This window comes from Clytia hemisphaerica, unplaced genomic scaffold (genome assembly GCF_902728285.1).
Source record: "Clytia hemisphaerica strain Z4C2 unplaced genomic scaffold, Clytia hemisphaerica genome assembly, whole genome shotgun sequence".
Taxonomy (NCBI): Eukaryota; Metazoa; Cnidaria; class Hydrozoa; order Leptothecata; family Clytiidae; genus Clytia; species Clytia hemisphaerica.
Genome location: NW_027103551.1, coordinates 1,908,915 through 1,921,577, shown reverse-complemented (window position 1 = coordinate 1,921,577; position 12,663 = coordinate 1,908,915). Strand labels below are relative to the sequence as shown.

General features: G+C 35.7%; 1 protein-coding gene across 1 annotated transcript in view; it reads left to right on the top strand.

Moving 5' to 3' along the window:
• The first annotated feature begins 1,762 nt into the window (after window positions 1-1,762).
• LOC136800244 (EF-hand calcium-binding domain-containing protein 12-like) overlaps window positions 1,763-12,663 on the top strand; it is a 40,480-nt gene continuing 29,579 nt past the window's right edge. Inside the window, exons 1-2 of the mRNA XM_067056866.1 lie at window positions 1,763-1,923; window positions 11,025-11,087. The gene's annotated coding sequence lies outside the window, so the exon portion shown is untranslated. The remainder of the gene's footprint in view (window positions 1,924-11,024; window positions 11,088-12,663) is intronic.

The following is a 12,663-nucleotide window of genomic DNA, read 5'->3' as shown; positions in this document are numbered from 1 at the left end:
AGAATTCACTTCTGAATACTGTAAAAGGGATGGATCTTGAGTGATGTAGTGATATAGACCCGGGGGGGGGGGCACTCGATTTTGAAACGACGGTATGTGCCGCGCAAAATCTGCTTTTCAAAATTGTACCCTTACAGTGCAGTTCAATATGGCTGAAAAGGTACCCTTTCAGTGCATTTTCTCTTGATTTACCCAACCCTTATAGTGCACTATATTTCTCGGCTGTAAACCTGCGTGAAAGAAGAAGCTTGGGAAATTTTCTGTTTCAAAGAAAAACTGAGAAAATTATTCTTGTCGGCTGTAATTATCAGACAATAGAAACTTTTTCAAACAAACGAGAAGTAAAAACCTTTCTTTTTAACAATTATTTTGAATTTGACCCTTGCAGTGCAATCTCACAGAAACACACCCTTATAGTGCATTTTGAGATGCAGAAAAACCCCACCCTTAAGCGCGGCACATGACGTAGGCCAGATCATATGAGTGCCTCCCCCCCCCCGGGATATAGACGTTCACAGACTTTTTATAATAATATTTTTCGTGCTTGGAATGAGAGCCCTAAAACATTGTAAATTCAGTAAGAGTAAGTATATGGTATGGGTGTGGGTGTGGGTAATAGTTTTAGTTTAGCCTATCGTTTCAATATACCGTTTTATCGGAGCGATTGAGTCAATTTCCTGATTTCCTGGGATAAGGCCCCCCTTTTTCTGCTTTTTGCTATGGCTTTATTTATAAAAGTTTTGTGATTAAAAAATGAAAGTCATTTTGCAGTTCGACTAGCATTCGAAAATTCTTTTTTCTTTAAAAGTTCACCATTGGGCACTGTCCATTCTATACATGGAACCCATACTAGCATCCGATCTAAGTTGGCCACCCGGGGGGGGGGGGTACTCACAGATCTCTAAAGCCTGAAGGGCTAGATTTAGCTTTTATCGAAAAGTGAAGCCTAGGTTCGGAAGGATTTCCTACCAAAGTCACGTGACTAAAATATGCAATTTCACCGGTTTGAGAGATGTGAAATAGCGTTTGCCGCCTACTTTTTTTATCTCGCGCTCCGAAAACAATTAAAATGCTAGATCCTATCCATCGGCACGAAATTTAAAAAGTCAAATTTTTGCTTCACTTTTTTTTGCTGGAGAAAGCTTAAAGTTGCCTATCTAGCCCTTCGGGCTTTACAGATATCTGTGGGGGTACTAGGTTTGTGAGGTGACGGGTATGTCCGAGCCGAAAATCGAAAATCGACCCTTTGAGAGACAAAATTTTGGTGATTTTGGGACCCTTTGAGAGACTTTTTCCTAAATTTTGGTTCATTTATTCCAAATTTTGGTTTGATTGTCACCAAATTTTGGTCAAAATTTTTGGAAATCGTGACCCTTTGAGAGAGAAATTTTTGATTTTCGTGATTTTGGGACCCTTTCAGAGACTTACTTTTGAATTTGTACCCCTTTGAGAGACTTTTGAGGAATGAGAAAAGGTACCCTTATGGCTCGCACATACCCGGCACCCATTTTGCCTAAGTACCCCCCCCCCGGGGTTGGCCAGAATCATATGAGTGCCCCCCCCCCCCGGGTATTCAATCCACATCTGGATTATCGGGGGATTATCAAAGATCGAAAAAGCAGCACACAAGTCTGGGCAGATTCTGCTGTGCCTCACTCTCAGTTCTCTTTGTGAGAATGAGGCGCCCCAATAGATTCGATAATAAACTTGCAAACGGCGCCTCAAAAATATAAACAAATATGGTAGACCAAGAAGCGAGACTATTTCTCACCGAAGAATTTGCAGTCACGTGCGCCAGAAGAGAAGAAACGAGGAAGATTTCAAACACATTATCTTGAAAAGTGATGTGTTATTAGCTGTTGAGAAACCTGAAATCGAAATATGGTCTATTTACAACCAATCTTGAGTGTAATTGCTTCCCTGGTGAGATTTTTCTTCTGGCAAAATTCTGACAAATTTTGGAATTTTTTGGATTTGTACATTTTTTTCAGATGTTTTTTACAGTCGTTTTGTATACTAGCTGTATTGTATAAGGGTTGCGAAGCGATCCAGACTCCACCTCAATTCGCAAGTTGCTAACAAAATAAAAGCCACTCTGATAAAACCCTAAAAGAGACAGGGTCTTTATAAGCCTTATTATAATAGACGACACCTTTTTTCAAAGAGGACATCCTGTTGAATAATTTAATTATGTAGTCCAGCCATAAAAACAATGATAGTGTACTGTAGTATCATGCATATTGTAATAATTACGCATGGTTTTATCATTGTTTTTCTGCTGGACTACATAATTATTCAACAGGGTGGCCTCTTTGAAAAAAGGTCTATACCCCAGCAAACACACCACAACAACCACGGCAGCACAACACCCGCCGCCCTGCGCGACGCTCTTTCTTTCCTTCTAGTTCTTCTAATGTAAATGTTGCCTTTAAAAAATCAAACGATATTCGTCGAACGTTCAAACATTCTTATTCGAATCGTTTGTCAAAATCAAAGGAAAAAGACGAGATGACTTATATTTTGGTTCTTGGTCAGTTTATATCTATTTTCTTGACAAATTCAACGAATGATATTTTAACATTGAAAAAAAACAAACTTGGTTTTGCAAGGTAAGTTTAGTTCACTAAAAGAACACTCTTCCCGCCCGCGCGACTTACAAAAACCTCCCATTGATTGACCTTATTTGATACTTGACAGTGTAGCTGGAACCTCGATATTCCAGGATTGGAAAAAGCTATACCTGTTATCTTTTTTCTTTAAAGAATCAACAAGCCATCAACATTGATAAATTACACACATTTCCTCAGAAACTTTTAAAATTATCTGCCATTATGACTTTCTTGAAGCCGTTCCGAAATTAACCAATCGGGCTAGGTATCGGAATTCCTATGGGAGTCCCTATCCAAGATTTGTAATATAGCTAAGTTGGCAAAAAAACTTTTCCCGGGGTTTGAGGAATAAACATTACTTTACAAAAAATCTTGTAAAATTCTGAAAAATACATCAAATATTGGTTTCGAGGTACATCCAGCTTTCATAGACTTTATCCAGTCTACAACCAAAAATCTGAAGAAAATCTCGGTAAAAGTAAATTATAATGATTTTGATGAAGACTCTAAACCCTTTTGACCGCATCAGTTTCAAAATTTATGTGTTTAATTACTGAAAATTTTTCTTAATCATGTAAAGCCTATTGCGATTGCTAGTTTTAAAATAAAACTTTGATAGGTCGATTTTTAACGTTTTCGGGCACTTTCTGAAAGTAACTTTGTTTTTCAATTGAGCATAACTTTAGATCTAATGAACCGAATTTATTACATGACCCCTCAAAATTTAAGTTTATCTTTCTTCTTTCCAATGGAATAGGAATGATTCTTTTAAAATTTTTCGATTTCGAGAAAATCAGTTTCAAAGAGAGAAACTTTTTTGTGGCGCACCCGGTATTTGTATCTCTCAGAAAATAAACAGTTACAGAACGACATAGTTTATCATTTGAAATACCCCCGTGTTTAGACCATTTTATCGTTGGTGCAAAATAGGGCGGAAACTAAGTGACACCCTCAGTGCAAGATTGCCGCCTCATCTTTATTCGCCCTCGCGAAAACACGAGCTAATCATTTTTTTCTCGTGCGCTCAGGGGAAAAGGAAAGTGATCGATATTCTATGAAGGAAAAGCGTCAGAAACGAACCCAAAGACCAAAAGACGTATTTTGTTGTTGACAATCGATCCTGTGAAGATGAAAAAATTTCTGCGATGTGTTTTTTTCGGAACGCTGAAAAACTCTAATTTCAATCTTCCTTAAGATAAAGAGGTTGCGATATTTGGGTTAGCAAGGCAAAAATCGCTAAAAAACTGGTAAAATCGTAATCATCAAAAATCTCACTGCTTGATACTTGCTGTGTTAAAAGTCAAGGAATGATGAAGATCCTTTCTGTCATCGTTCAAACTATTTTTTTTCCATTTAATAACAGCAAAATAAACATTTAAAACCGAAGAATCACTGTTTAGATGCGTGTTTGCGCGGCAATTTAATCAACTTCAGATTCTAAGTCCGTGTTTCGGCTTCCAGTAATTTTTTTGCTGTTCACTGCTAGGGTACACCATTTTAAAACGGCATTTTTCGCAGTCCTAGCTACCAAACCGAGAAAATTTTTGTGGCTTCAAGCCAAACAATTCAATGTCATTTTGACAAAATCATCGGTTTGGAGATGTGATTTATATACTGTAGCAAATTTTCGCTTGGGATAGAAGTTAAAAGTACGTGCACACAATGTAGCAAAACTGCTTCACTCATAAATTCGCTTTGCACTAAGATTCCACTGCCACTTTTCCTACCTCTTTGTTCCTCTTCGTCGTGGCCTGCAGGTCTGATTTTGCTTTGAGCAGCTCATCCAACTTGTAAACAAAAGTCTACTGTGATGCTTGGACGTTTCCAACATAATGTATTTGAGTCAGCTTGCTAAGGGGGAGGGGGTAGCAGTGGCTACGTAGCTACAGTGTTGTATCTTAAATTATACCTCTGGGGAGGGAGGGAGTTAATTAAACAAATGTGGACCCTGTTGTGAAAGACATCCCTTTTGACATAGCGTCAACCCTGGGGGCACTGACATTGGGCCATTCCAGTTTTTATTCGTTACCCCTTACCCCCCAATGGACAACATGGAATTTCCGTAGCAAATTGCTTTCAAGAAAGTCCGGAATTTCCGTAACAAATTTACAAAATACCTATCAAAGCTGTGGAATTGGACATGTTCATAAAACATAGGACGAAAGTTTACACATTGAAAAATGGCTTTTTAATTTGTTACTGATTTATCTCTCATTCTTTTCAAGACAAAAGACTTTGGTTTTTCAATTGTAAATAGATGATATTTTGTAACTGTCCAGGTTAGATTTCTAAATAATAAGCGAGGCTTAAGATATTAGCTCCCAAAGTCAGGCAAGAAAAAAGATAAAAATGTAACAACTGGAAATTTTCCCAAAATGATAAATACATAATATCTCTGGAAGTAATGCATATTTTACTATGAAACTTTCACAGATGATAAAAATGTAACTCAGGAGTGTTTCTAGCTTTTCAAAACTGCTGAAAATGGTTTTATGATAAAACTGTAACAGTTTGAAATTTTAATTTTGTAAATTTTTATCACTAATTTCAAGGAAATGGTTTGGGTCTACTTGATTGCAATAAGTTTAAATTGCAAGTCAAATCATTGATAAAACTGAAACATTGGTTTATTTTCCAATAATCAAATAAATTCCTGATAAATAAGTAACAGTTACTTTTTGATCCCGTATCTTTTCAGGAAGGGTGTTACATTACTTGCCTATAAAGCTACTGCCACATTACCAATGCTTCAAAATTATCTTTGTTTTTACAGAATTGTAAATAATCCATTAGAACCTTAATAATTGATAATTTAGTAACAAAGTTACAATTTTATCATTTTCCTTGTTTGAGGAGTATATTTTTGAAATTTTTTGATGCAGTCCTTTTTGTTACATCATTATCGTCATTTTCACCAATTTTCAGCAAGATTACTGCAACACTTACCAAGTTATTGATAAAAATGTAAAAAAGCCATTTTTCAATGTGTAAACTTTCGCCCTATGTTTTATGAACATGTCCAATTCCGTTACTGTAACCTAAAAAAATCATGGAATTCCAATACTTTAATGCAAAATTAAGTAAAATTCATGGAATTCCGATACTTTCTCTTTAAAGTTTGCCTGGAATTCTGTGCCAAAATTTATTTCAAAAATTGATGTCATCCATTAGGGGGTAATTTTTTTTCTTCTGGAATGGCCCATTTAGGGGGGGGGGGTTACACCCAAAAAAATGCCAAATGAAAACTGGGAGCTAAAATACAGGCTAATATTTGGGGGACCTGAAATTTCAATAGCAAGGCTGGGGGCTGACTATTTCTTCTATTATTTTTTTTTTATACGTCAGACGTAATTTAATCGAATAAAATCAAATTCAATTTTTAATCGAATTAATCGAATCTAAACGAATTTTATCCTTCAATTAATTTTCGATTAATCGAAGCTATCAAACGATGATCAAAGTTATCGAATTGTCCAACTTTTTTTTCAATTAATTCGATTGGTATTTGATTACTTGGATTATTGATCGATTACTTCGATTAAACTTTGATTCTTTGTTTTCAAGTACTGAATTTTTTAAATCTAGCGATAGATTTTACTTTGATTCCGGCATTAGTGCAAAAACCACGCACAGGCTTTCCGAATGGGAAATTAAATAGATTTATTTCCCGTCCAAGTGTTTCACCTCTTGGGGATTTAAAGCAAATGGACGTGTTTGCCGCTGGCGATGCATTTACAGGGTTGCCACGTCTGCCGAAAATGTCTGGAAAGTCTGGAAAAAGTCTGGAAATGTCTGGAAAGTCTGGAAAAAGTCTGGAAATAGCATACCTGTCTGGAAAAAGTCTTGAAATAGAGAAACATGTACTGTTTTCACTGTTAACTTTATTATCTTTGTTAAAGACAACCTTAGAATTTTGGTTTTTGCACGTTTTTTTACTTGTATATACTTTGTCACTTATAAAAAAGTCTTGAAAATATTGGTGTTTTTTACCTAAAGTCTGGAAAAATTTGGCGATTTTAAGCAATAATATCTGGAAAAAATTGAGGTTTTTGGGCAAAAGTCTGGATTTTTGAAAGTTTCCTACCCGTGGCAACCCTGTTAATCAAACTTTAATTAATCTTTAATATAACTTTGAATTAATCAAACTTTATTCGAAGTCATCAAACTATAATTGAACAGTAATCGAATATTAATCGAACCTTAATCGAACGCTTATCGAACAATAATCAAACTAATCGAAGACTTATCAAGTTCATCGAACTAGTCAAATGTTCCAAGATTTTTCTGATTTCTATTAGTTCTATTAGCGTTTTATTAATTTGATTAATCAAATCCTAATACTTCGATTACCTTCGATTAGTTCAATAATCGAATTGTTTGATTAATTACGTCTGGTTTATATCACCACATTTTTATTCAAAAACCTTTCATTTTCCTGTCTTTTGATTCTGTTTGTTTTCACTTGTGTCTTTTGTGTCATCTTGAATTAACCATTATAATAGTCATTTTCACTCACAAAATAAAGGGCTCTCTACATCTAAAAAGAAACCCAATTTTTGCTTCATTTAGACTAGGCAATAAACAGAAAGGCCTTTCTACATCCTAAAAACCCGATTTTTTTGGACCTACCTCCGGGTACCCCGGTGGAGGTTCTATAAATTAACCCATGTCCGTTCGTCCGTTCGTCTGTTCGTCCGTTCGTTCGTCCGTCTGTTACCAGCTTTTCTCAGGATTGGCTCATTAGTTTTTTCTGATTTTTTGCACAATGATGAAAAATGGCAATGCCCAGAATGTGACGGAGCCCGATTTTTGAGAAAAAATTTATTTGGGCAAATTTGGGCCAAAAACTACCTAAAAATAGGGTTTTTTGGACTTTGTGCAAAATCCTGTCATTAGTTTTTTTCTGATTTTTTGTACAAAGATGGAGGGCAAGATTCTCTAAAGAATGGCTGAAGTGGTTTTTCCGGGAAAATTCTTTCCGCCTTAAAAAACGGATTTTCGTATTTTTGGGGAAATTCCCTTTAACCAAATAAGAAAATATAGCTTTTAACAATGTTGACTCATTATTTTTTTCTGATTTTTTGCACAATGATGCAAAATGGCAATGCCTAAAATGTGTCGGAGCCCGCTTTTCGAAAAAAAATATATTTGGGCAAATTTGGGCCAAAAACTGCCTAAAAATAGGGTTTTTGGACTTTGTGCAAAATCCTGTTATTACTTTTTTCTGATTTTCTGTACAAAGATGGAGGGCAAGATTTTCTAAAGAATGACTGAAGTGGTTTTTCCCGGGAAATTCTTATTCGCCTTAAAAGACGGATTTTCTTATTTTGGGGAAATTCCCTTTAACCAAATAAGAAAATATAGCTTTTCTCAATGTTGACTCATAATTTTTTTCTGATTTTTTGCACAATGATGCAAAATGACAATGCCCAAAATGTGACGGAGCCAGATTTTTAAGGGAAATTATTTTGGGCAAATTTGGGCCAAATTGGAGGGCAAGATTTTCTAAAGAATGACTGAAGTGTTTTTTCCCGGGAAATTCTTATTCGCCTTAAAAGACGGATTTTCTTATTTTGGGGAAATTCCCTTTAATCAAATAAGAAAATATAGCTTTTCTCAATGTTGACTAATAATTTTTTTCTGATTTTTTGCACAATGATGCAAAATGGCAATGCCCAAAATGTGACGGAGCCAGATTTTTAAGGGAAATTATTTTGGGCAAATTTGGGCCAAAATGGAGGGCAAGATTTTCTAAAGAATGACTGAAGTGGTTTTTCCCGGGAAATTCTTATTCGCCTTAAAAGACGGATTTTCTTATTTTGGGGAAATTCCCTTTAACCAAATAAGAAAATATAGCTTTTCTCAATGTTGACTCATAATTTTTTCTGATTTTTTGCACAATGATGCAAAATGGTAATGCCCAAAATGTGACGGAGCCAGATTTTTAAGGGAAATTATTTTGGGCAAATTTGGGCCAAAAACAGCTTAAAAGGTTTTTTTTGGCCTGAATGGTTTAAGTGATTTTCGTATTTGGGGAAATTCCTTTTTACCATTTTACACTATTCAACACACAAGCTTTATTTTTCCATTCTGAATTTTTGTACAATTATTGTCACTTTTTCCTTATTTACATCTGATGTTAATCATTAGGTAGGTCCATTCAGCATGTTGCTTGTTTCATTTTTGTTCACTGCAGAAGACAGTGAAGTTTTTCTTTTTTGCTTGGTCAGCACTTTTACCATATACATAACAAACATCCTTGTATCCTTGTTGCATGGATTTTTGCTTACAACACATGCAGGGTTGGAACCGTTTAAAATTTTGAGAATGGCAAAAGAATAGAAATGTGATTTTCCTAAAAAGATATTAAATCAACAAATATTTTATACTAGGTATAGGACTACTTTTAATATTTGGGGGGACCTAAATCTTTTGGAAGACCTATTTTTTGCCTGGCAGTTAGTCACACTAGCGTCCCGCCAAGATGCGTATCAAAGATTAATGCTGTGAAAGCCCTATATCTTTTACTTGACTCGCAAGCAAAAAAATGCGCTGCAAAATCTAAAGGGATTCATGAAAAAATAACCCGGCGCTTTTTAATGAAATTAACATTTTCAAAAACTATGAGGAATTGCCTAAAATTTGAGCCATAGATGAAAAAATTTGAGCCAAGCCAACCTTGAAAACTAATTTGAAGATGAACTTCCCGAGAAAAAGATCTACGGGGGAGACAGAACCCACCTAGATCCGCGCACCGCTGGACAGGCTTTTTCCCGGAAATTTTGCCGGACCTCAAACAAGGACCCATTTACATGTGCGGAATTATTTTTACTTTAGCATATAAACAAGGCCTTAAAAATCGAAGCGCTGTCTCGGGAATTGAATGACAAAATTTGGTTGGTTGATATTCTGGCTGCTGCACGTTTGCAATCGGTTATTTTATCTCATTTTAAAGTTTTCAAGTTCTAATTAATTGTCTTGGGAACTTGAACTTGATTCAGGTAACTCTCATCCTTGTTGTTGCAAATACATCCTGTAGATGACTGATGTTGTTTTTTTCTGAAAGCTTTATTTCCTAGTGTGACTAACTGCCTGGGACCTAGACCTGGGCTGACCCTATGTTTTGGGATGTTTGTATGTTTGGTATGTTACAGTAATAGGTTTGAGATTACAAGTTTCTGTAGGTCATCAACAAAACCAACAAATGAAACCAATAAAAGATCAAAGGGAGAAGCCATAAGGGGAGCCATCCAAACTCCATCCAGACTTGCCATGAAAAATATTGATTGGACGCTTTGTTTACAAACGCCCACCTGTATCCCACCCCCACTGGTGTTCTGGCCAGTTTGTCGTAGAGACGTTTGTTGGAAATACTAGTGTTTGGAAATACTAGTGTTTGGCGGAACGTTCATTACTGATCTAAGTTTTCTTGTATATACCCATCTAACGATTTTGCAAGAGACTCAGAAAGTGCCCATGATTCTAACCCATAAGTTAAGGAGGATTGATGCAACTGTCTGTCTGAAAACTTTGACTTTGATTTTCTTGTCAATATCAGCTTTTCACACATTAGTTAATGCGTCAAGCAACCCCAGGCTCGGCCAAGGCGATTGTTCAGATCCTTTTCGGTTTTTGTAAAGCCACCTAGTGCAAGTATATATACTACAATCTTAGTGGAGTGGTATGGTTTGAGTTGACCATCATAAATTTATTTTTCTTGGCATTGAGGAATAAGCTTATTTGACAAGCCTGATTGACAAGCTGTTTCTACTCTCTGAGAAATTGCAGAAGGTCTCTTCGACATCTACGCTTATGAGAACAATTCCATCAAAACCAACGATTGAAGTACGCATAGCATAGTCAAGGCATATAATAAGTAGAAAAGTGCGAGAGGATCTCCTTTAAGGACAGTATCAACGTTGGGTGTGGAAACTATATTTGGTGTGTCTCTGTACATTGTCTGGTTTACAATATGACTGTTTCCAAGACCAGAAACCTTTTTTGATTTAATGTGATAAAATTGATGCAGGGAACCCATTTCCACCATAGATATATGGTTTGCCATACAGATAGTCGAAAGATAGTGATGTGTTGGCTAAAGTCTAAGAGAGAAAACTTTTCGTGACATATTATAAAAAAGTTCGTACACGAAGATTAGCGTTAGATACCAGTCTCTTTAGGCATATTTCTAATTTTTCACCAAGATGCATTACGAATCCTGAAAATGCAGGGCCGCGCCATGAAATTGAAAGTGGGAGGGGGGGCAATAAATATAGAGTCTAAGGAGGCGCAACTAAAAATTTTTACAAAAAAGTAGGGACATGGCCCCCCGGTGTCATGGGCCCTGAAAATGTGACGAGGTCTGATTATTTATAAATAAAATCTTAATGTTATTCTTGTGTTTATAATTTTTAGAGGAAGAACAACCAACAAAAACAAGATTGGATTATACTCAATTGCTGATTATCAAATCTGTCTGTAAGTCAGTCATTTTGTTTTTTATCTTCTTTGTTATGTGTAATCTGTAACTGATATATCATTCAGAGGAGAAAAAAAGCACGGTGTTTCGCTCCAAGATATTGCGAAACAATAATTACGCCAATATGTGGTTGGCGTAAAAATACTAAATCTGTAAATATGGACGTCCGTAATAGAATAGAGATTACACCTACATGTATCACGCGAAAATAATATCACCACGAAAGAAAAAATGTCAAATCATTTCATATATTTCTCTTCAAATATTAAAAACAAACATTACACGGTGTTTCACGCACAAGGCGATCATCAGATGTGGATAAAAATTTTTTCTACGAACAAATTCTACTTGTAGAAATCGAAATACCTAGTCCCAAAGGGAATATCTAAATAAAGCGCTAAAATATAAAACATAATAGGATAGTGATTACATAATGTACATGATTAAAAAGTTGAAAAGGTGCAAATAAAAGCTATTTGTCCGGAGGGACTGATTTATAGTTCTTTAGAATGAATCTGTTTGTATGCCTGCATTTAGAGACTAATTCAGTTTTTTTGTTCACTAGTTTGCGTTTGGAAGTGATAATGTGAAATTTTTCTGCCAAACAAAGGTTGCACGTTTTTGTTCCATTTTTGTAGGATGCAGCTTGATCAATAATTTCCCAGGAGAGAATTGGGTCAGTGACGCCTGATCTTTTCAAATCCCAATAGTAGTTTGAGAGCTGGGTGTGGCTTGTAGCATCTTCGTGTCTCAGTGTGTATTTGTGTGTGTTCCAACGATCCTTGAACGTGTTGCCAGTGAGACCAATGTAAAATTTGCCCGGGTCGTTGATAGTTGATTTGATGTGACATTGGTAAATGACGTTTTTTTCAAGGCAATTTCCTTGAAGTGGACAAATATTATTCTTACGACAGTTACACGCAGGGACGTTAGTTGTTGGATTTGGATTGTTTGAAAGCACTTTCTTATTATGTGAAGAAATTATTCTTGAAATGTTTGGTAAACAACTATAACTAACTTTCAAAGTGTTTCTGTTCAAGATTTTTCGAAATTTGTGATTTTTTGGGAAATTCTTATCGACGATCGCAAGAAATCTTTTTGCAACGTTAGTTTTGACATTCAAACTGAATGGTGGATTAAACCATATAATTTTTCGTTTTCTTGATCTTGGGCGATTATTTGTTCGTTTTTTGTAGGTGATTGATTCTTTGTAACCGCTTGATGTAAGTGCATTGTTATATTGTGGTGCTGCTTTTTTGAAGATTTTTTCACTGGATGAAATTTTTGAAATTCGATCCGAGATCATAGACGGTATGTATTTTATTACATTTGGTGGGTGATTAGAGTTTGTGTTAATATACATTATATCGTTGTTCGGTTTGGAATATGGTTTATAAGTTCCATTTTTTAGGTTAAAGGTAATATCGAGGAAATGCACAACTTGAAGGTTCGATTCTATCGTGATTTTTAAATCGAATTCACGTTTGAAGAGCTCAATGAAGTCCTTTCTGATTTTATCTGGTGGTAGACCCAAAGAACGTAGAAAACAACTGAGACCATCATCACGGTATAAAC